This window comes from Zalophus californianus, chromosome 17 (genome assembly GCF_009762305.2).
Source record: "Zalophus californianus isolate mZalCal1 chromosome 17, mZalCal1.pri.v2, whole genome shotgun sequence".
Lineage (NCBI taxonomy): Eukaryota > Metazoa > Chordata > Mammalia > Carnivora > Otariidae > Zalophus > Zalophus californianus.
This window is the reverse complement of record NC_045611.1, coordinates 17,542,213-17,565,450: the sequence shown is the minus strand read 5'-3', so window position 1 is coordinate 17,565,450 and position 23,238 is coordinate 17,542,213. Positions and strand designations below refer to the sequence as shown.

At 44.8% G+C, this 23,238-nt stretch overlaps 1 long non-coding RNA gene across 1 annotated transcript in view; it reads left to right on the top strand.

Moving 5' to 3' along the window:
- Positions 1-6,462: 6,462 nt before the first annotated feature.
- The window catches only part of LOC113936032, a 49,830-nt gene continuing 33,054 nt past the window's right edge, over positions 6,463-23,238 (top strand). Inside the window, exons 1-2 of the long non-coding RNA XR_003524184.1 lie at positions 6,463-6,496; positions 22,439-22,491. This is a non-coding gene — a long non-coding RNA (uncharacterized LOC113936032). The remainder of the gene's footprint in view (positions 6,497-22,438; positions 22,492-23,238) is intronic.

Genomic DNA, 23,238 nt, shown 5'->3' with positions numbered 1-23,238 from the left:
CACAGAGTATGCCCAACAACGGTATGCCTAGTTCTTTATAGCTGCTGAACTAGTTACTTCTTACTCATCTGTTAAAATGCAGTTGTCACTTCTGGGAGTGTTCTGCTGCCCTACCTCAACTAAATTGATCACCCTCTTTTAATTTTTCATAGATTACTGTTACTGTGCTTTATGTTACTACAGTTTGTGATTATTTGGTTTTCTCCCCACCCCCACCTCACACTAGATTATGAGTTCCAGAAAGGAGGGTCTGTGTCTCTTTTGGTAACTTTTTTGTTCCCCTCCTTATCACAATGCCAGTCACATGGTAGGTACTTAATCTTGCTAAGTGAACAGTGGAGTGGAGATCTGTTGTTGGACAAAGAAGACTGGCTTATAAATGAAAAGGTGCGCGATCTTAAAACCAGAATTTTGCAAAGGAAGGCAGTAAGATAATATTTCATACCCATTAGGCTGGCCAAAATTTAGAAGTCTGGCAGGGGGGAAATGAGAACTTGTGTACACTGCCAGCAAGAGGATAAACTGGTATAATCATTTTGAGGAGTAATTTGGCAATATCCAGTAAGAGTGAAGCTAAGCTTACCTCATGGCCCAGCAATTCCACTTCTAGATATATACCCTGGACTAGAAATTCTGGGTGAGCACAAAGACATGCGCAAGGATGCTTATTGCTGCAGTGTCCGAAATAGTAGAGACACTGCACAGATGTCTGTCAGTAAGTGAATGGGGTTAATAAATTGTGGCATATTCTTATAATTTAATACAGTACAGTATTTAAATGAAGGAACCAGAGGATCTCACCAAAAAAAGAGAAGAAAAGAAAAACATTCTAGTCTGCCTATACCACTCCTGTCCCCATGAGGCTAGATGTGGCTGCAGAAAAACTGAGCCACAGTGACTGGTCCCACTTTAAATTCCTGACTGCTAACTTCAAGCATTTGTTTCCCTGAAGTCCAGTCATTGTCCCAGTCTCCTAAGGTCCCAGCCTCCTGAACAGTTTTATAGCTTCTCTCTTCTCAACTCCAGCATTTCACCCAGTCCTCACTCAGCTAGTGACCTGGTTTCCTAGTTAACTGAGAAAAATAAAAGCAATCAGAAGGTAACTCTCTGCGTTCTTCCTTTCCTTTCTGTTACTATGGGTGATACTTGTTTCTCTCATCTAAGGCCAACTTCTCTTGATCCCATCCTTAAACTAGGATATCATTTCTACAAGTGTCCTCTGCCTCTTTTCTTGTCTACTGAATCGTTCCCATTGCATAATAGTGTGCAGTTTTTCTCATCTTAAATATATATATTTGTGAATATACGTACTGCAACACCCTCTACTTGCCACTCCATTTTTTGCTTCACTTAAGAGGAATATCCCAGGGGCGCCTGGGTAGCTCAGTCGTTAAGCCTCTGCCTTCGGCTCAGGTCATGATCCCAGGGTCCTGGGATCGAGCCCCACATCGTATTCCCTGCTCAGCAGGAAGCCTGCTTCTCCCTCTCCCACTCCCCCTGCTTGTGTTCCCTCTCTCTCTCTAATAGATGAATAAAATCTTAACAGGAATATTCCAGTGTTCGTTGTCTCCACTTCCTCTCCTTCCATCTCTCTTTCACCCCTCCTAATCAGGTCTTTGTTTCTGTTCTTGCTGAAGGGCAGCAAGGGACTGCATGTGGCTAAACGTACTTTTTTTCTGTCCTTTTACTTGACCTTTCAGCATTATTTGGTACAGTTCATCACTTCCTCACCCTTGACACATTTTTTTTTTGGCTTCTGTGTTACCACACTTTTCCTTGTACTCTATTGACAGTTACTTCTCCCAGTTTTTTTTTTTTTTCCTTTTCATTTATTTCTTTACTCTAGACATGAGAATTCTTCTAGGGCTCAATCTTTAGGCTTTTCTTTTTCTATAGTCAACCCTCCTTGTGGCTGTCAACGTGTCTCATGGCTTTAAATATCTACTTGCTGGCAACTTCAAAGTTTGTATCTCTAGCCCAGGATTCCAGACTCATGGTAATTGACTGCATATGTGACATCTCTTCTTGCATGTCTAACATATCTTGAATTTAATGTGTCCAAAGATGAACTAATTCATGATCTCTCCCTCCCAGCCCTATCATAATCATGTTCTTCCCTCAGTCTTTCCTTCTGGGAAAAGAACCCCATTTTTCCAGTTGCTCAGGCCACAAACTCGGGACCTGTTCTTGATTCTTTTCTTTTGAACCTCACATCCAAGCTTCAGTAAGTCCTGTCTGCTAACTGTCAGGATGGATGTGGATGACTTTTCTTGTTCCCTCTGCCACCCTGGCCCAAGTCCCTATCGTCAGTCATCTCTGTCTCAGATATTTGCAACAGCCTCCTAATTGGTTTCTCCGCTTCCATCCTTGCCTCCCTGTGGTTGCCGTTTAGCAGCTAGAGTGATGCTATAATAATCTGAGATCGGGTCATTCATCTGCTCAAAGTCCTCAAATAGCTTCCCATTTCACTGAATAAAAGCTATAGTAAAAGCCCTACATAGTACTGTTACCACCTGCCGCCCTGTATTATCTAACTCCCCAAGTCTTCCTTCTCACTACTCTGGGCCCACTGACCTCCCTGCAGTAACTTACACAAACAACAAGCTTCCACCTCTGAGCCTATGCTTTTGCTGTTCCCTTTTCTGGAGTCCATTTGCCCTACATGTCACATAGGCTAGTCCCTCATCTTCAAATCTTTGCCCACGATTTTAACAGAGCCCTTTTTTACTACCCTATCAAAATAGCATGCTTCGGGGTGCCTGAGTGGCTCAGTCATTAAGTGTCTGCCTTCAGCTCAGGTCGTGGTCCCGGGGTCCTGAGATCGAGCCCTGCATCGGGCTCCCTGCTCCACAGGAAGCCTGCTTCTCCCTCTCCCGCTCCCCCTGCTTGTGTTCCCTCTCTCGCTGTGTCTCTCTCTGTCAAATAAATCTTAAAAAAAAAAAAAATAGCATGCCTCTTCCATGGCACACCCCATCTCCCTTCTCAGCTTCATTTTTTCTGTAATACCACCACCTAAATATTTTACTTGTTTATTATATGACCTTCTCTAGAAGGAAAACTGCATGAGAGTAGGGATTTGGGGGGAGGAGGAGGAGGAGGTCAACTTTATTGAAGCATAACGTACAGGGATGCCTGGGTGGCTCAGTCGATTAAGCATCTGCCTTTGGCTCAGGTCATGATCCCAGGGTCCTGGGATCAAGTCCCACATGGGGTTCCTTGCTCAGTGGGGAGCTGCTTCTCCCTCTCCTTCTGCCTGCTACTCCCCCTGCTTGTGCTCACTCGCTCTCTCACAAATAAATAAATCCTGGGTGCCTGGGTGGCTCAGTGGTTAAGCATCTGCCTTTGGCTCAGGTCATGATCCCAGGGTCCTGGGATCGAGTCCCACATCAGGCTCCTTGCTCTGCGGGGAGTCCGGTTTCTCCCTCTGCCCCTGCTGTGTCCCCTCTCTCGCTGTGTCTCTGTCAAATAAATAAAATCTTTAAAAAAAATGAAGCATAACATACAGAAAAGTGCACAAATGGCAAGTGAACAGTTTGGTAATACAGGGCAGCGATGTTTGTATTTTACTGCTGTGTCCTCAGCACAGGAGATACTCTAATGAGTATCATGACCTGAGCTGAAGGCAGATGCTTAACGACTGAGCCACTCGGGTGCCCCTTATTTCTCTTTTTTAAAAGCAAACATGGCAAAACATTAACATTTGTTAAAAGAGGATGTTGCATAGATATTTGTCCTATGTGCATCTCTGAATATTCAAACTCTTTTACAGTTAAAGTCTGCCTCCTTGCTCTTATCGGGTCTCTGAGCCCACAAAGCCACCTGCTTGGTTCCCCTCAGGGCAGGAGCCTATTTGACCTGAACATCCAGCATGCCCAGAGGATTTAGGAGAAGGAAAATAGGCATTCATTTTCTCAAGGGTGAGAAAGCTGATCTAAGCCTAAGAACAAAGAAAAGGGTCTTGGCACTGTCAAGATCAAGCAAAGTCATTGCCACTCCCTATAAATGTCTCTTTAGGGACCAATTAAAAAGAAGGGGGCTGGGGGGAAATCGGAGGGGGAGACGAACCATGAGAGATGATGGACTCTGAAAAACAAACTGAGGGTTCTAGAGGGGAGGGGGCTGGGGGATGGGTTAGCCTGGTGATGGGTATTAAATAGGGCATGTTCTGTATGGAGCACTGGGTGTTACACACAATGAGTCATGGAACACTACATCAAAAACTAATGATGTATGGTGATTAACATAACAATAAAAAAGGAAGGGGGCGGGACGCCTGGGTGGCTCAGTCGGTTGAGCATCTGCCTTTGGCCCAGGTCATGATCCCGGGTTCCCGGGATCAAGTCTCACATCGGGCTCCCTGCTCAGCAAGGAGCCGCTCCCCCTGCTTGTGCTCTCTCCCTCTCTCTCTGATAAATAAGATCTTAAAAAAAGGGGGGGGAGGGCAAGGGAGCAGAGCAGAAGACTTCTGTAGTAGATACAGAACCCAAGTGATTACTTGCAGGAGTTGGTGGAAGGAGAAAACTGGTTTTTGCTAATTTCAGTAAAAACCCTGTAATTTTGGAAAAACCCTTTTTTTGGACACATTTTTTGACAAACATTTTAATGGATAAAGGAGCTGAGATATCTGGACCCAAAATATACATGGTATTTTATTGTGCTCTCGACAGATAAGTATTAGTTGTAATAATGGGGTTTTTGTTTTACTGTGTGCATTAAGAAACTAGGAATTAGCAAATGTTCTTGAATTTTAATGCTTGTTTTCAGAAGAGTTATGACAGGATTTTGACAGGAACTTTTCTGTTGGCTTGGCGTTGCTGATAAAACCCCAAAAGCAAAATCTCATGTTCCCCTGCATTTTAAAGGGTACTTTAAGGCCTGGACATCCTGTCCCACAGGAGTCTCTAGGGTTTGTAAGATTTACAGAACCTCTTGCTCTTGGGCCTCCACTGACATGTTAGCATATAACAAGGTTCAGATCCAGAGGAGAGGGGCCCTATGCTCCTGGGGTAAGGCCTCTGCCCTCCCTGCAGGACTAGGGGACTCAGGTACCAAGAGAATAACTGGAGATATTGGGGGCATCTGAAATCACTGGAGCTTGGTGTATCCACTCCAGCAAAACCACTGGCCCCCTTCTTCTTGGGCTAGCTTGCCATGTCCCCCTGAAAAGTGTATATGCAGTGGTAAGGGGGTGGGGAGGAATCAAACACAGGCAGGGGCCTGAAATTGGAGATTTCTGAAGGAGGGGCAGCTGCTGCTAGAGTAGCCCCTACCAGGAGAGCATGAAGCCTTCTAAGGGTCCGAGTTTGTGTCGTGCCTAGGAAGCAAGGGATAGGACCACTCCATCTGTTTTCTTTGCTGCCAAAGATCACAAGGCAGGATTTCAGTAGCTCTGAAGAGCTGACCATGTAAGTGATGGTCGAAACCAAGAGCCTTGAGAATGAATGGGGAGCTAACCAAACGAGAAGCTGGAGTGGTGCTCGAAAACTATGTGCCTGGGGCTCCCAAAAAAAGGAAGGAAGTTAGGGTGGCAGGAGCCATAGGGCTGTGTCCTAGTGGCTGCTAGGTGATGACCCACCTGGAGAGGGGTTATAGGTGAGAACTGCATGGGGCCAAAGAGAAAGGAGACTGCCCTGCTGTAAATGAACACTTGGGGCTGCGATGACAGACAGCCACGCGTCTAACCAGTGAGGAGACTTCTGCCCGGCAAGCCACCGGCCCCTGAACAGGACCATCCTGGCGGACCTGCACCTTCTTTCTCCTTCATTCTCCCCTGACACACACGCGGAAAAGCGGCCAGGGCGTTCGGGCATCTGAGAATAAGGTATGAGTTTGGAGTTTTAAAGCGGCCTAGACTAAGTTTCAATATCCGTAAGTAAGCGCAAATTTGCTTTCCCTTAGGTTAAGGGATCCTAATGGGGAATCTGAGAGCGTCGCGGGGTAAGAAGGCCACTTACTAATGACACCACACGGGTTAAAAGGGTTTGTACCACCAAATTTCGAATTAATAACAGGAAGAGCTGGGTATTCCATTTAAAGAGGTGTCAAAGGAAGCCCACTTGCATCCCCCAACATTGCACGAGCGATAGGTGGGAGGCGCGGTCCGCACGCCCGCGAACCCGAGGCCTCCGAGTGCCCGGGTTGCGCGGCGCGGCTGGAGACTACATTCCCCGAAAGTCTTAGCGGTGGCGCACTTCCGCCCCCGTAGCTGACGTCATCTGCCGCTGACTCCCTCGCTTGGAGAGGAGTGAGGTTGTGGCACCCGTTCCTTCAGTTCCAGTTTGCGTGTGCTTGTGCACAGAGCGCAGATGAGCAAGAGTTTGGCTGGGTGTGCGACGTGCGCCCAGCGTCCGGCTCCGGTATCCCATGGCCAGAACACCCCAGGCCGGGCCCCGCCCCTCTTCTCCCGCGCTTTGCCCAGAGGCTGGGCACTGCCACCTCCTGTCATGTGACCTACCCAACAAAATGGGGATAAGTTGAATCATATGAAATTGTCTAGGTAAGTGGAGAAACTCCAGGTAACCATATCTTATTTCTATGAAAAAGTGTGGGTTTTCCCGAGGAAATGTGTTTCTACTGCACTGAAAGAAGCTCTTAAAAACAGAGACACCATCTCCTCTTTCTCCCTCCGCCTTTCCGCTCCGTTATTCTGGATAGGAGCGGTGCTGGGCAGGTAGGCTGGAGTGAAAATGATGAAGCCTTAAGTGAAGGGCCACACTCCCAATAATGGTGGTCTAGGTAATTAGGGCCACCTCTTCCATGGAGTATACCCTAAGCTGGTTGGAATGTTGAGAAACGACAGCGTTCTAAGAACTAACAAGAGAGTGAAGAATTAGGACTCAAACTCTAGGAGAAGCAAGAGACTGAGTTCGTAAACCCATCACTTAAACTGCTTTTGCCAGAAGGCCTGTGCTGATGGAAAGAGACACCTGAGAATCCCAGCTGTAAGGTTGGTGGACTTGCAGTATAAGGGGTACAAGTATAGGGACACCTGGGTGGCTCAGTTGGTTAAGCGTGCAACTCTTAATTTTGGCTCAGGTCATGATCTCAGGGTTGTGAGATCGAGCCCCACATCAGGCTCTATGCTGGGCTTGGAGCCTGCTTAAGATTCTCTCTCTCATTCTCCCTCTGCCCCTCTCCTGCTCGCTATCTCTCAACAAAAGTATAAAAGTGCTGAAAGCTGGGAGTCTGAAGAATCACCCCACATTTGAACAGGGACCCCACAAATGAAGGTACCCTGAAGAAAATGTTGAACTGGAGACAAACCCTGGCATAGACATGTATCCCAAATTCATGTTATCTTGGAGGTGTAAGGAACCTGAGCCTTCAGTATGGACCAGACTAGCGGTGTGCCCAGGTGTTGACAGAAGCAAATGAAAATATAGTACCTTATAGAAATACTTTAGGGAAAGGTATTGTCATGTCAGACATCAGAGTGTTCACATACACCCCCTTAGTAACTTCCAGCACATTCTCAAAGATAACCAGATAAGGAAGTAAGACATCATGAAAAAACAGGCAGAAATAACAGAAAACAAATACACGAAAATTTCAGATTCTAGATTTATCAGAGAAAGAATAAAATAGCAGTTTTTCATATTTTTAAAGAGAGAAAAAACAAGCTAGAAAATAACTACAAAACCAAGAAGGCTTAAGAAATTGACATACCAGATTTGGAAAAGTGACCAAACATTAAAAAATAGCTAATTAAAATTTTAAAAAACTGTGTTTAACAGCAAATTACACAAAATAATTAATCAGCTGGAATATAGGTAAGAAGAAATTGTCCAGAACCTGGTGGGCAGAGACAGTGAGATGAAGAGACAGAAGAGTCAGAAACAAGACTAAGTAAAACACATGAAATCATTGGGCAGGAAAGTCCAACATAAGTTTAACCAGATTCCCAGAGGAAAATAAAAACTATAAGAAATATTTGAAGAGTTAATGGCTAAGAGTTTTCCAGAACTGATGAAAGACATACCAAGCTATAGGTTCAAGAAACCCAATGAAACTAGAAGAGGATAAATAAAAATAAATCCACAACTATATACATCATGGTGAAACAACAGAATATAGAGGGTAAGTAAAATCTTATAAGCAATTAGACAAAAAGATCAGTTAACTTCAGAGAAGTAACATCTGACTTCCCAATAGCATTAATAAAAGCCATATGAATGAGGAATGATATCTTCATTGTACTTAAAATATGTGCCTACCTAGAACTCTGTATAGCAAAAATATTTTCAGGAATGGAGACACAAGTGCCTTTTATAAAACTAAAAACAGGAATTTCTAAATAAAAATAAATAAAATAAAAATAAATAAAAACAGGAATTTCATCATGAGCAGACCCTAACTAAGGAAAGGAAATTCTAAACACTGTATTTCGTACACAAGGAAAATAATCCCAGATGGATGGTCAGAGACACAAGAAGGAATAAAGCCCAAAGAAAGTGGTCAAATGTGAATAAATGATTAACTGTATAAAACAATAATGATATTTATGTCTTTAAACATACAGAATTAAAATCCAAGACAGTGATGCTTCCATTGCTAGCTATAACAAAATAGCTTGTCATAAACTAACATTTCTACTAGAAATAGCTAGAAGAGCTGGATAAAATACAAATATATATATTATTTATGTTTATATATATACATTTGTATATATATAGTATATATGTGTATATATATTGTATACATATATATTTGTGTGTGTGTGTGTGTGTGTGTGTGTGTGTGTATATATACTTGAAAGCAATGGAGAGCTCCCAGAGCAGCCAGGAATTGAGGATCCAAGATATCAAAGAGAATGGGAGCTCACTGAGATAAGCCCAACATTCTCCATGCCTCCTCTCCCAGAGGGACAGTTGACAGTACCTAGTCACAGCATTGTAAAACAGTTGAAAAACAAAAGACTAGAAAACATTAAAAACAGCAAAAGGGGAAAAAAAGACATTTTACCTTTGCAGAGAAAATACTGGAAGAATGGTCGAAACAAAACGCCACAGGTATCTAACAAGCTAATGGATAGAGCAAAATAAAAAAAAAATACTAATTCAGAAGGTGAGAAAGAACTTGTCAAGAGCCTCCTGAACAGCCACAAATGCAGCAAATCCAGCTGAGGAGTCACAGTGGGCAATTTGACTCTTCCTTGAGGGGTCATTGGAGGGATGAAGTTTCGTCTTTGACCCAGGCTTGAACCAGAGGGTAATGGGCTGGATGCCAACTCTAGCCCAGAGAAATCCCAGGATGCCACAGCCACAGACACCCTGCCTCACCATCTCCGACCTAACCTAGAAGCAGTTCCACACTTCTGGAAAGAGGTGGCTTTCGCCTACCGCACTCCTGCCCAAAAATAGTCAGTGTCCACCAGAGTGGGTGGCGAAGGGGCAGGAATCCAGCAAGGAAACTGAGCCAAAGGCAGGGAGAGAAAAGCACTCCTTTGCCTCCGCTGTTATGTGTGACATTCCCCAGAGTTTGCCAGGTCAATGGCATTTCTTGGTTCAGGGATCCAATTCAGAGGTGGGGGTGACTTCACTGACTCAAAGACCCAACAACCGAGCAGAACAGCAGTGGTAAGTCTGCAAAGGTTGTGGACTTGGGGCCCTTCCATGGGACAAAAACAGCTTCCATATTAGGGAGCTTTATGAAACACCTGCAGGCCCTGCAGGATTCTGCACATCCTCCTTCACCTGCATGATCTCAGTCCTCTGCCACTGAGGTCCTTAAAGGGGCATGTAGGGCTCAGAAGGAGGTGATGACCTCTGTGCTGATGAGTCAGCAACTGCAGACCCAGGAGCTTATGTTGGGGGTGGGGTGCAGGGAAAGGTGGGGAGTAAAAATCTGGGACTGGAGAAGAAGGGCCCTAGGGGGGTCAAAAGGAGAGCAGAAAGGGATGGGGAGAAGAGAACAAGGGACAGAGGGTTGGGAACCCTTCCTGGGGGCTCCAGGGTGCTCAGTTAAGGAGGATCTCGCACATGTTACAGGAACCCTTTCCTCCATGGCCATCCACTGCTACCTTTAGCCAGGCCAAATCAGGTTGTCAGAAAGGACATTTTTGGTCCTTTTCCCCTTTAAATTTGTTTTCCAGTTTCACAACAAAAACACTTTGGGGGGTGGGGATTGAGGAACCACATCCATGACATTGCCCAGCCCATCTGGATGCTTCGAATTCATACTACCTGTTACTTCAAGGAGAGATGGTGGGTGGGAAAGCTGTGTCCCCACACTAGGCTCCTCTTTCCACTATGCCTCAAATACAAGTAAATGCTGTTATGACTAGGGAAATATAAATTCATTTTTTTAAATGTCACTGAATTCACAGATTTGGTCATTGTGTAGTACAATGGTTTTCAAATTTGAACATATGTGAGAATCTCTTGGAGCACTGGTTGAAACAGATTTCTGGGCCCCAGCCTTCTATTTTCTTATTCAGCAGGTCTGTTCCAGAGCATTTGTAGTTCCAGAAAGTTCCAGATGATGCTGACATTGCTGGTCCAGGGACCACACTTTAAGTACTGCTAATCTAGGTTATCAAATACAGCTACTTTTAAGGATGCTCTGTTTGTTTTGTTTTTCAAGCACTCTTCTCCAGTTTATTCAAACTCTTAGCCAATTTTTCTAGCCTTATCCCTTCCTCAAATATGTCCAAACAACATTTCATGGAGGATATAGACCAAAATAGTAACAAGAATAGCAGGAATGAAAATGATACTCCAGACCCTTAAATACAGAGAAAACTGGTGGTTGCCAGAGGGGAGGTGGAGGGTGGGTGTAGGGGCAGGGATGGGCAAAACAGACAAGACTAAGAGATACAAACTTCCAGTTATAGAATAAGTCAGGGAGGGGCGCCTGGGTGGCTCAGATGGTTAAGCATCTGCCTTCGGCTCAGGTCATGTGCCTGGGTCCTGGGATCGAGCCCCGCATCGGGCTCCCTGCTGAGCTGGGAGTCTGCTTCTCCCTCTCCCTCTGCCCTCTCCCTGCTCATGCTCTCTTTCACCCAAGTAAATAAATAAAATCGTTTAAAAAAATGAAATAGGGAAATGAAAAGTACAGCATAAGGAATATAGTCTATAATATTGTGATATGTTATAGGTGACTACACTAATCGAGATTAGGCCTGAATCAATATGCTGTACACCTGAAACTAATAAAACATTGTAACATTGTATGTCAGTTTCAATAAAAAAATGATACTCAAACTCAGCATGTTGTATACATTATGTACAGCTAAAGTATGTCAGTAATACCTTAATAAAGTGGTTTTTCTTTATGAAGATAAAACCTTGTGCTCTTCATTTTTCTACAAAATTTCTACAAGTATTTTGTTTGACTACTTAAGCTGAAAAAAAATCAAAGTGCGTTGGCAGGGAGGGGCGGTGCCGGGCTGGTCCTGAGAGTGGGCTCCAGTCCCAGCAGCAGCGACAGTGTAGTGTGGGCGCCCTTGTGGTGGGCTCTAGACCAGGCTTCTTTTTTTTTTTTTTTTTAAAGATTTTATTTATTTATTTGACAGAGAGAGACAGCAAGAGAATGAACCAAGCAGGGGGAGTGGGAGAGGGAGAAGCAGGCTTCCTGCTGAGCAGGGATCCCTATGCGGGGCTCGATCCCAGGACCCTGGGATCATGACCTGAGCTAAAGGCAGACGCTTAGCCACTGAGCCACCCAGGCACCCTAGACCTGGCTTCTTGAGATGGCCCCTTCTCCCTGGGGTCTTGCCGGGGTAAGAAAGGGGTGTATCTGACTGACAAGGGACCAGCAGGCCCAAGTCTGGAGCCTTCCTAAGAAGTCCCGTGCAGCAGCAGGTTTGGGACAGAAGGGAGAGGGTAGGTGGCCAGGCAAGAGCGCCGCGGACTTTCCTAGAACGGGAGAGGGGAATCAGAGCCCCGCATAGCAGCTGCTCTGTACAGGCCCCAGGCTTGGCGGCGAGGAGTTGGTTGCAGGTGGTGGTCAAATGGCATTCTCTGAAAGTCAGATTGAATCACCAGATTCTGTGTATTAGGAGTGTGATTTTTAATTTGTGTCTAAAATGCTACTCCTGGGGTATCTGGGTGGCTCAGTTGGTTAAGCAACTGACTCTTGATTCCAGCTCAGATCATAATCTCAAGGTCATGAGATCAGCCCCACCAAGTTGGGCTCCGTGCTGGGGGTAGTGCCTGCTTGAGATTCTCTCCCTCTCCTTCTGCCCCTCCCCTGCTCTCTAAAGAAATGAATGAAGAAAAAAGAAAAAGAAGGAAGGAAAGAAAAAAGAAAAAGAGAAGAGGGGTGGCTGGGTGGCTCAGTCAGTTAAGCGTCTGACACTTGGTTTTGGCTCGGGTCATGAGATCAAGCCCCACATGGGGCCCTGCACTCAAGGTGGAGTCCTCTTGAGATTCTCTCCCTCTGCCTCTCTCCCCCTGCTAAAAAAAATAAATAAGTCTTAAAAAAAAAAAAGATAAAATGCTACACCTTTTCAGAATTTCTTTTTTTTTTTTAATTTTATTTAGTTATTTGACAGGGAGAGACACAGCAAGAGAGGGAACACAAGCAGGGGGAGTGGGAGAGGGAGAAGCAGGCTTCCCCCAGTGCAGGGAGCCCGATGCGGGGCTCGGTCAGGACCTGAGCCGAAGGCAGATGCTTAATGACTGAGCCACCCAGGCGCCCCCCTTTTCTGAATTTCTTAGGAGAATGGCAGTGCCTTTTTACTTTTCTTTAAAGCATGTATTCAGCCAAGCCTGAAATTAGGACTTAGCAGTGTGTTACCTCTGCTCGCAGGTTGCAGTGACAATGTTTGTATGTGCTTAAACTATCCTCTTCTCCCCCGGAAGTGGTCAGTAATACATTCCTTGTAAATAGATTTGTTCTTTGCAATTTTTTTCATGTTTTAAGATAATAGCATTGTTTTGTCCTCCTCTGTGCTGCACATTCAGGTCTTAGCTCAGGGTCCTGCACCTAGTAGGTGCTCAAAAGATTTATGAACAGAGCTAATGGACAATTCCAAGTCTCCCTGATGCCTTCCCAGTCAATACTCTTTGCTCTTTTGAGTGACCTGGGACAAATTTCTTAATACTCTCTGTACCTCAATTTCTTAAACTGTAAAATGGGCACATTACTAGAACCTACCCCCTAAGGTTGTTGTGGACTAAATGAGTTAAAATGTTGCACAATGCGTAGCTCATAGCACTATAGATGTGTCTTGCCACTAGTTTGTTGTAATTATCATCACATCATCATTGGAAGCAACTGGGCTGTAATGGGCACAGCATTGGACCTGAGTTAGAAAATGTGACACTAGCTGTACCGTCTTTTGTGCACTTCACCTCCCCTCTCTGCTTCTCAGTTTGTCCTTAAAATGGAGGCTGCCAGGGACACCTGGGTGGCTCAGTCGGTTAAGTGTCTGCCTTTGGCTCAGGTCGTGATCCCAGAGTCCTGGGATCGAGTCCCGCATCCGGCTCCCTGCTCATGGGGGAGCCTGTTTCTCCTTCTCCCTGTGCCTGCCTCTCCCCCAGCTTGTGCTCTGTATCCTTCTCTCTCTCTCTCTCTCTCTCTCTGACAAATAAAATCTTTAAAGAAAAAAAATGGGGGCTGCCATAGTCCCCCCTGTAAGGGCTGATGCTGTGAGGATTAACTGAGTTAACATCTGTAAAGCACTTTTTGCATCGTGCTGGACTCCTGGTTGGTGTTCTTTAAAATGTGCGGGCCTAGGGTCCCCTGAGTAGTGCAGTCAGTTGAGCATCCCACTCTTAGTTTTGGATCAGATCATGATCTCAGGATCATGAGATCCAGCCCCACATGGGGCTCTGAGCTCAGCGAGCAGTCGGCTAAAGTTTCTCTCTCCCTCCCGCTGCCCCTCCCCGTGCGCTCTCTCTCTCTCTCTAAGTGAATAAATATTTAAAAAAGAAATGTGCAGTCCCAGGGCGAACAGGCTGGGATTATTGGGGCGCTAACTTTCAGTGGGGAGAGCTCTCTCCGGGAGTGTCGTGGTAGGAGCCAGGGCTGCACGGCCCTGCCCACCTCCTGGCGGGGGAGCCGCATGCATGCAGGTGGCCACCAGGGGGCGGTGCCAGACTGCGGAGGGCGCCATGGACGAGGCAGAGCCTGGAGGGAGTGAGCCTGTTTGTCAGCCTTCCTGTCCCTTTCTTCCTTCTCCAGTGTTTGGGATTTCACAGCGTGGAATGATACCGGCCTTTGAGGCCTCTAACCAAGGCTCCTGCAACTGGGGTGGGTGAGCGGGAGTACTCGGCAAGAAGGGAGATTGGCGTCAATGTCGGCTATTGTTAAGACCTATGAATCCAAGGCGCCCCTGTTGTAATAATGCAGGGGGTGCCCAGCAGCTCTGAGAGCAAAGGGTATTTGTTTCCTCACGACTTCTTTTAAAAAATTTTCAGACCAATAGAAATGTTTTTAAAATTGTGCAATTAGCAAACATCCTTGCACCTTTCATCTGTGTTCAATTGTCAATACAATTTACCAAATTATTTATACACACCCATACAATTTATTTTTGGCTGAATTATGTAAGAGTTACTTGCAGAGACATTCTGACACTTTACCCCTAAATACTTAAGCCTGCATCTCCTAAGAACAAGGATATTCTCCCACACAGCCACAATGCTATTATCACTAAGAAACTGCACATTGATATATTTCACTATTGATACACAGTTCCATATTTAAATTTCCCCAATTGGTCTAGTTATATCCTGGATAGCTGTAGTTTTGTTTGTGATCCAGGATCCTATCAGTGTTCATCTCATTTTTTCTTTCATGACATTTTTGAAGAATCCAGGCAAGTTGTAAAAAAATTCCACAATCTGGGGCGCCTGGGTGGCTCAGATGGTTAAGCATCTGCCTTCGGCTTGGGTCGTGATCCCAGGGTCCTGGGATCGAGCCCCACATCGGGCTCCTGGCTCAGCGGGGAGCCTGCTTCTCCCTCTGCCTCTCTCCCTGCTCATGCTCTCTCGCTCTCTCTCTCTCTCTCTGTATCTCTGTGTCTCAAATGAATAAATAAAATCTTTAAAAAAAAAAAAAGAAAATTCCACAATCTGAACTTGTCTTATTTATTCTTCATGGTGAGATTCAGGTACATCCCTTTTGGTAAAATCCTACATAGGCCTTGTTATCTATTTCCCATTACATCATTATCAGGAAGCCTGTCTTGTAGACTTGTACCATATTGGTGACACTAAGTTTGGCCACTGGGCTATATGTGAATTTCCTATCCTTCCTTTTATCTCCCCACCAAAAAACTGAATCGGATCAAGACACTATTAGAAGCAATCAGCTAAATCCAGGATGTAAGACAAATATCACATTTTCTCTAACAATCTGTGTTACGGTATGTGTGGGGAGGAGAAGAAAAGATTGTTTTAGAATAAAAGATTTAAGAGACATATGGCCACAGACATTGAGTGGATCTTATGTGAATCCTGATTTGAATGAACTAATTGTAAAAAGACATCTTTGAGATAATTAGGGAGATTTTAATGTGGGTTAGGTATAGATAATATTTAAAAATTACTGATAATTTTGTTGCATTGATAATGGCATGGTTATAATTCTAAAACATTTTAAATTGTAATATATTCATGCAATGGACTATTATACAGCAGCAAAAAAGAATGAAAAGAAGATTTATCATGCTGGATAAATCTTAGAAATAACCTGTCAAGTGAAAAAAAGTAAATTATAGAGTGATACAATTGATATACCAATGCTACCATTATATATATGGAATATAATGTATATCATATACTGGATTTGCTTTTTTCTTTTATTGTGTTAAAATACACATAACATAAAATTTGCCATCTTAATGTTTAAGCATATAGTTCGGTAGTATTAAATGCATATCCATTGTTGTGTAGCCATTACCACCATTCACCCCCATCCCCCCCACCATCTATCCCCACCCATCTCCCATTACCACCATCCATCCTGATAACTCTTTTCATCTTGTAAATCTGAAACTCTACCTATGAAGGAATAACTCCCTGTTCTCCCCTCTCCCCAGCTCCTGGCAACCACCATTATACTTTCTTTATAATTTTGACTACTCTAAATACCTCATGTAAGTGGAATTATTCAGTATTTGTCTTTTTGTGACTGGCTTATTTCACATAGCATAATGTTTTCAAGATTCATCCACAGTGTAGCATATTGCAGAATCTCCTTCATTTTTAAGGCCAAATAATATTCCATGGGATGTACGTACCACATTTTGGTAGTCCATTCATTGGTTGAAGGACACTTAGGTTGCTTCCGTGTTTTAGCTATTGCAAATAATGCTGCTGTGAACATGGGTGTACAAATATCTCTTAAAGACCCTGCTTTCACTTCTTTTGGGTATTTACCCAGAAGTAGAGTTGCTGGGTCATATACTCATTCTATTTTTTTTATTTTTTGAGGAAACTCTATACTATTTTTCGCAGAGGCTATACCATTTTACATTCCCACCAACAGTGCATAAGTGTTCCAAGTTCTCCATATCCTCACCAGCAGCTGTCGTTTTTCTTTTTAAGATTTATTTGCGCGAGAGAGAGAGAAAGAGAGAGAGGATCCTCACGCAGACTCCGCACTGAGTGTGGAGCCCAGTCCCAGGGCCCTAAGATCACGACCTGAGCGGAATAGAAGAGCTACTTCACTGACTGAGCCGTCCGGGCGCCCCCCACTCGTTTTCTAATAGTAACAGTAGCTATCCTAACCGACGTGAGGCGGTCTCTTTGTAGTTTTGACTTGAATTTCCTTAATTGTTAGTGATGTTGAACACCTTTTCACGTGCTTTTTGGCCACTCGTGTATCTTCTCTGGAGAAATGTCTGTTCAAGTCCTCCGCGCATTTTGAGGCTATTTGGTTTTTTATTGTTGACTTTTAGGCGTTCTCTATATATTCTGGATATTCATCCCTTATCAGATTTATTTATTTATTTCCTGAAAAACAGTGCTAGAGATCGTCTAGGGATACATGCATACAGAGTAAAGCCGTAAAGCCGTGTATAGGAATGATCAACACCATTCAGGAGAGATGTTCGGGGCAGAGCATAGGATAGGGAAAGGCACATAGGGGGCTCCACTCACAGCTGTTGACTTTCATTTCTTAGAGTGGGTCATGGTTAAATGGGCGCTCCTTTTTTGTGTTCTGAGGGTATTTCACATATTTAGAACCATCGTGTATAGCAGGCACTTGGCTGGCTCAGTCATTAGAGCATGCAACTCTTGATCTCAGGGTTGTGAGTCTGAGCCCCACATTAGGTGTAGAGATTACTTCAGAAAATAAATGAACAGGGGCGCCTGGGTGGCTCAGTCGTCAAGCGTCTGCCTTCGGCTCAGGTCACGATCCCAGGGTCCTGGGATCGAGCCCCACGTCGGGCTCCCTGCTCCGCGGGAAGGCTGCTTCTCCCTCTCCCGCTCCCCCTGCTTGTGTTCCCTCTCTCGCTGTGTCTCGCTCTGTCAAATAAATAAAACCTTTAAAAAAAAAAAAAGGCTTTAATTTATTAAGCAACTACTAGGTTCAAAAAGCTTAACACACATAATTGACTTTAATCGTCACCTCATTTCTCTCATCATCTGCCACCTCTCTGCCCTTTGTACATTTCAGTCATACTGGCCTCCCTACTGCCTTTTTTTTTTTTTTAAGATTTTATTTATTTATTTGAGCCCGACCCCAGGACCCTGGGATCACAACCTGAGCCGAAGGCAGACGCCCAATGACTGAGCCACCCAGGCGCCCCTCCATACTGCCTTTTTAAAGAGCGTGGCATTGTCCTGCCACAAGACCTTTGCACTTGCTGTTCCCTGCACCTGGAATACTCTTCCCCATGAAGGGCATGGTTTCCTCCCTCTCCTCCTTCAGGTCTTTTCTCAAAGATCACCTTTCCAGCAAAGCCTTCCTTGACTAATTTATCCCCCTTATTCTGCTCTACTTTTTCCTCAGAGCAACTGTCACCTTCTGACAGATCCTGTAACTTACTGGCTTACTATGTTTTACTGTCTGTCTCCCCTCAATAGTATGTAAACTCCATAAGAACAGAGATTTTTCTCTGCTTTATTCAGTGTTGTATTCCCAGCACCTCAAACAACTTGGTACATAGTATAGCACTTAATACATATACGCTAAATCAGCAAATGAATGGACCTGTTATCTATTACTGCATTACAGATTACCCCCCAGATTTAGCAGCTTCAACCACAAACAGTCACTCACATGGTTTCTGAGGGTCATGCATCTAGGAGCTGCTTAGCTGGGTGGTTCAACTCAAGTTTCCCCATGAGACTGCAGTCAAGCTATTGGCCAGGGCTGTAGCCGTCACAAGGCCTGGCTGGGGCTGTCGAACCCACTTCCAAGCTCACAAACATGGTTGTTGGCAGACCTCAATCCTCACCAGCTGTTGGCCGGGAGTTTCGGTTCCTAGCCACATGGGCCTCTCCACAGGGCTGCCTCATGTCATGGCAGCTGGCTTCCCCCAAAGTGATGAGAGCACGAAAAGAAAGAAGGGGGGAAGGGAGAGAGAGAGTGGAAGTGAGGCAGGGAAGAGAAAGAAAGAAAAAGAGAAAAGAGTGAGGGAGGGGACAACAGCACTTGAGACAAAAGACACTGTCCTTTATTACCTAATCACAAAAGTGACATACCATCTGCGGCAGACAAAATAATGGTCCCCAAGGATGTCCAAGCCCTAATCCCTAGAACCTGTGAATATGTTCCTGACATGGCGAAGAGATTTAGCAGATTAAGTTAAGGATTTCATTAAAGTGGGGGAGATTATCCTGCATTGGCCCCATGGGCCCAATGTAATGACAGGGTCCTTTTCAGGGAAGGAGGCAGGCAGAACAGTTGGTGACAAAAAGGCAGACGTGGCATGGGAGCAGTGGAGTGATGCACTGTGAAGATGAGGAAGGGGCCGTGAGCTGAAGAACTCAGGCATCCTCTACAGGCTGGAAGAGACAAGGAAACGGATTCCCCCTGGAAACTTCCAGAAGCAACACAGCCCTGCTGACAACTTGACTTTAGCCCAGGAAAACCCATGTCGATGTCCGACCTCCAGGATTGCAAGGTTGTAGCTTTGTGCTGTTTTAAGCCACAAAGTTTGTGGTGATTTTTTCCAATAGGAAGAGGAAATGATTACACCATCACTCTGGCCATCTTGTACTGGTTAGAAGTGAATCAGCCCACATTCACAGGGTATGAACACCAGGACGCACGGTTGTTGGGGGGCACTTTAGAGGCTGCCCACTACAATGAATGAGTTATAATTAATCCTACTTTATAGATAGATAAACTGAGGCTCAGAGGAGTGAAGTAACTTGCCTGAGGTCATATAATTAATGATAGTGAAGCGGGTTTCATCGGATCCTCAAAATAAATTCCAGACTCTTGACAAATAGCTAGGAGTGACTATCTGATCTGAGCCCTGCCTGCCTCCTTCATCTGCACAAACACAGCCCATTGATTCCCACCAGAGGGCTTTACACCTGCTGTTTCTTCTCCAAAATTGCTCTTCAGTGAGCTGGTTCTTTCTCACCTTCAGGTCTCAGTTCAAATACAAGTTTTCCCAGATAACGAAATAACTTTCCTTCACCCCTTTTTACCTTATCTTTACTTTTTTGGTTTGTTTGTTTGCTGTCTGATGTTTGTTCCCATTACTCTGAGCTCTCATGAGGACAGGGGTTTTGCCCACTTTGTCATTGCTGTATCCCCAGCACGGGCACATAGTAGGTCCTCAGTAAGTCTTTGCTGAGTGGATGAATGAGTGACTTCACAGGGAGGTAAAACAATCTATTCAACTCACTTCTCTAGGCATCTTGAAATAACGGTTCTTAGCTGGCCAGCTTATGAAGATTAAAAGAAAGAAATAAAAGAAGTCACAAGGCCTAGAGCCACAGGATATATATATTTTTTTTAAATGAGAGTTTCAGTCCAACCACCAAGAGGCTGGACTTGGGGGTGTTCACGGGGCTCTGGGCTGTGAGAGTCCTTTGTCTCCAGAGCAGGCAGAACCCTGGCAGGAGGGGTGAGCAATCCACTAACACCACTATTTGGGTAATAACTAAGCCTTTTCTTCCCAGGCTGGTTCTGCTGGTCCCCACACCCCTTCCCGCAGGCAAAAATCTTCCCTACTTAACCAGGAACTGGAGCTCTCTGAAGACTCTGCAGGTCAACCCTGAATTGAATGAGGGTTGTCGGAGAGAGACAGACTCGGTTAGGGAGGCTGGGTTCTTGTGATCTTGGACAAAGAACCTGTTTTCTCAATCTCTCTCCCTCTTTTGGGGGGAAAGGGGAGCTTGAGTAAAGAGAGTTGAATTAATTATCACAGTTCACTCTCATAGTTGGTTTGTGTAAGACTCCCCTCCTCCCCAACTCTGTTTAATAAATATCTTTTTTTTTAAGATTTTATTTATTTATTTGAGAGAGAGAGAGAACAAGTGAAGGGGATGGGCAGAGGAAGAGGGAGAAGCAGGCTCCCCATGCAGGGCTCTATCCCAGGACTCCGGGATCATGACCTGAGCTGAAGGCAGACGCTTAACCAACTGAGCCACCCAGGGCGCCCCTGAATTTCATAGAATTTTTATGTGTTACAAAATATTCTTCTGATTTTCCCCCCACCATTTAAAAATGTAATAATAATTCTTAGCTCATGAGCCAAGCTGCACAAAAACAGGTGATAAGTCATACTTGGCCCATTGGCCTTTGTGCGTAGACCCCTGGTCTGGTTCATTGTTTTGAACTGCTGCATAATTATTCCATAGTTCCAAAATATTCCATACTTCACATACCTGTTCCCATCGAGGGTTATTTGTTTATCTCCTATTCCCAGCTACCACAAGCAACGGTAGCAGAGAACACCCTTGGTTATGTAGGAAGATCCCCAGGATATTTGCCTCAAATTGCTGGGTTTCAGGGTATTTTACACTCCGAAGTAGTCCATGGGAGCCCCATTTTCTCCAACTTTCTAATGTTTTCGTGGTGTTTTCCAACTTCCTAATGTTTGCCGACCCAAATTGGTATCTCCTCCTTCTTTTAGCTTGGATTTCCCCAATAGCTAATGAATGTGAACATCTCTTCGTATACTAGCATCCATTTAAGTTACCTCTCTAAATTATCTGTCCATGTTCCTCACCCATTTTTCCATTAGATGTTTCTGACTTTTTCTGATTGGGAAGACTTCCCCATCCTAGGCCAGTTTCCCCCTAGGCACCACAGTTACCTACAGGGCTTTTCTGAAATGCTGTTTCTGAAACAGGCTCTTCATCCCTGTTTCTGAAATCTCAGTGTTTCAAATAATGAGAATTGGGCCTTAGGTTGGGTTTTTAGGTCTATCATCTCATTTTAGCAATCTAATACTCAGGGACTATTACTAAGACTCCTGGTTCTGGGAGGTTGATTACCAACCCAGGACCACCCACAGGGATTATGGGGTTGAGCAGATGCTGAAGCTGAGCACCATTAGGAAGAGCTTGGACTGCAAATCAGAATAAGACAGCAAACAGCACTTCTGGGCCAAATTGGTAATGTTTCTAAATGATAGGAGGCAAGACGCTGGAGAGAACAGGGCCTTCTTTTTCCAGCTGGTGCAAGTGAAACTAGTTCTCAACCTTTCTAAATGGCAGTTTGACCATTATGTGCCAAAAGCCGTCAACACCTGCACACCCTTTGACTCAGCATATTTCCTAGGAATTTGTCCTGAAGCAGGAATTGATGAAAGGCAAGGAGAAACGTGTTTGGTGGTTGGGGGTTAAAAAAAATCACTCCTAAATATCCCACTTTAGGAGATGGAATACTACATATGCTATCTTAAGAAAGATATTCTATAGGATTTCTAATGCTATGGAAAAATTTTAATAATTCACTTAAGATGGGGGGAGAGATCCATAGTGGATCCAGAATGATATCCTTTTTGTAAAGAAAATATATATGTGAGGGGCAACTGGGTGGCTCAGTCGTTAAGCATCTGCCTTAGGCTCAGGTCATGATCTCAGGGTCCTGGGATCAAACCCCACATTGGGCTCTCTGCTCAGCGGAAAGCCTGCTTCTCCCTCTCCCACTCCACCTGCTGTGTTCCATCTCTTGCTGTGTCTCTCTCTGCCAAATAAATAAATAAAATCTTAAAAAAAAAAAAAGAAGGGGCGCCTGGGTGGCTCAGTTGTTAAGCATCTGCCTTCGGCTCGGCTCATGGTCCCAGGGTCCTGGGATCGAGCCCTGAATCGGGCTCTCTGCTTGGCAGGAAGCCTGCTTCTCCCTCCCCCACTCCCCCTGTCTGTGTTCCCTCTCTCACTGTGTCTCTCTCTGTCAAATAAATAAAAATACAAATCTTAAAAAAAAAAAAAGAAAATATATATGTGAGTAGAGAACTCTAGGAAAATGCATTAATGTATTGCTATGGGCCATGTACTGTTTTTAGTGCTTTACAACTTCACTTAATTCTCACACAACAATTTAAGTATGTGCTGTTGTTATTCCCATTTTACAGGTGAAGAAACTGAGTTCAAGAGATGAAATGAATGGCCCAGGATCACACAGATGGTAAGTATCGAACCCAGGATTTGAACTCTGGTGGCTAGCTCCAGAGCCACCACAAAATATTCCCCAAGGTCACTTGCATATTTACTCCTGGGGAGTGAGACCAACGTGATCCTTATTTACTTTTATTTCCTGATTTTTCTACAGTTAATTTTTTTAAGAAGATTCTCCACCCTAGCCCCCTTGTAGTGGTTGAGGCCTTTGGAAAATAAAATCAGGAGATGTTGGGGTTGGGAGCATTGTGAGGAACAGAATCAGGAATAGGATGGAGCTGTTGCTTACCTCAGATCCTACCCCAACCCCAAATCCTCTCTCTTTTCAACTCATGTCAAGGAAATCAAGGGTCAGGTATCAACTATACAACGTTAGACACATTCCTCACCCCTCCTGGGCCCTTTTCCAGATATGTCATACGGACTGAATTTCTGGAGAAGCCCCCGTCTTTTCCCTGCCTTCCCAGCACCCTGGGTGAGGCATAAGGAGGAAAGCCTTGCTCAGGAGTGCTGGGAAGGAAAGGAGGGAGAGGGGGCGAGGCAGAGGAGTGAGAACAGGGAGGGACAGGTCTAGGGAGGGGTCTGCTCCTGTCATCTCCGCTCCCCTGGGGCTTGGAGGAGTGACTACCTCGGCTCAGAATGTAACTAGGAAGATCAGGGCTGCAGTCAGCACTAGAGAGGGAGTCTAAAGACTGGGTTCTGCTCACACCTCACCATTGGTCACCTGTGTCCTAGAACAAGTCAGTTGCTTCTCGAG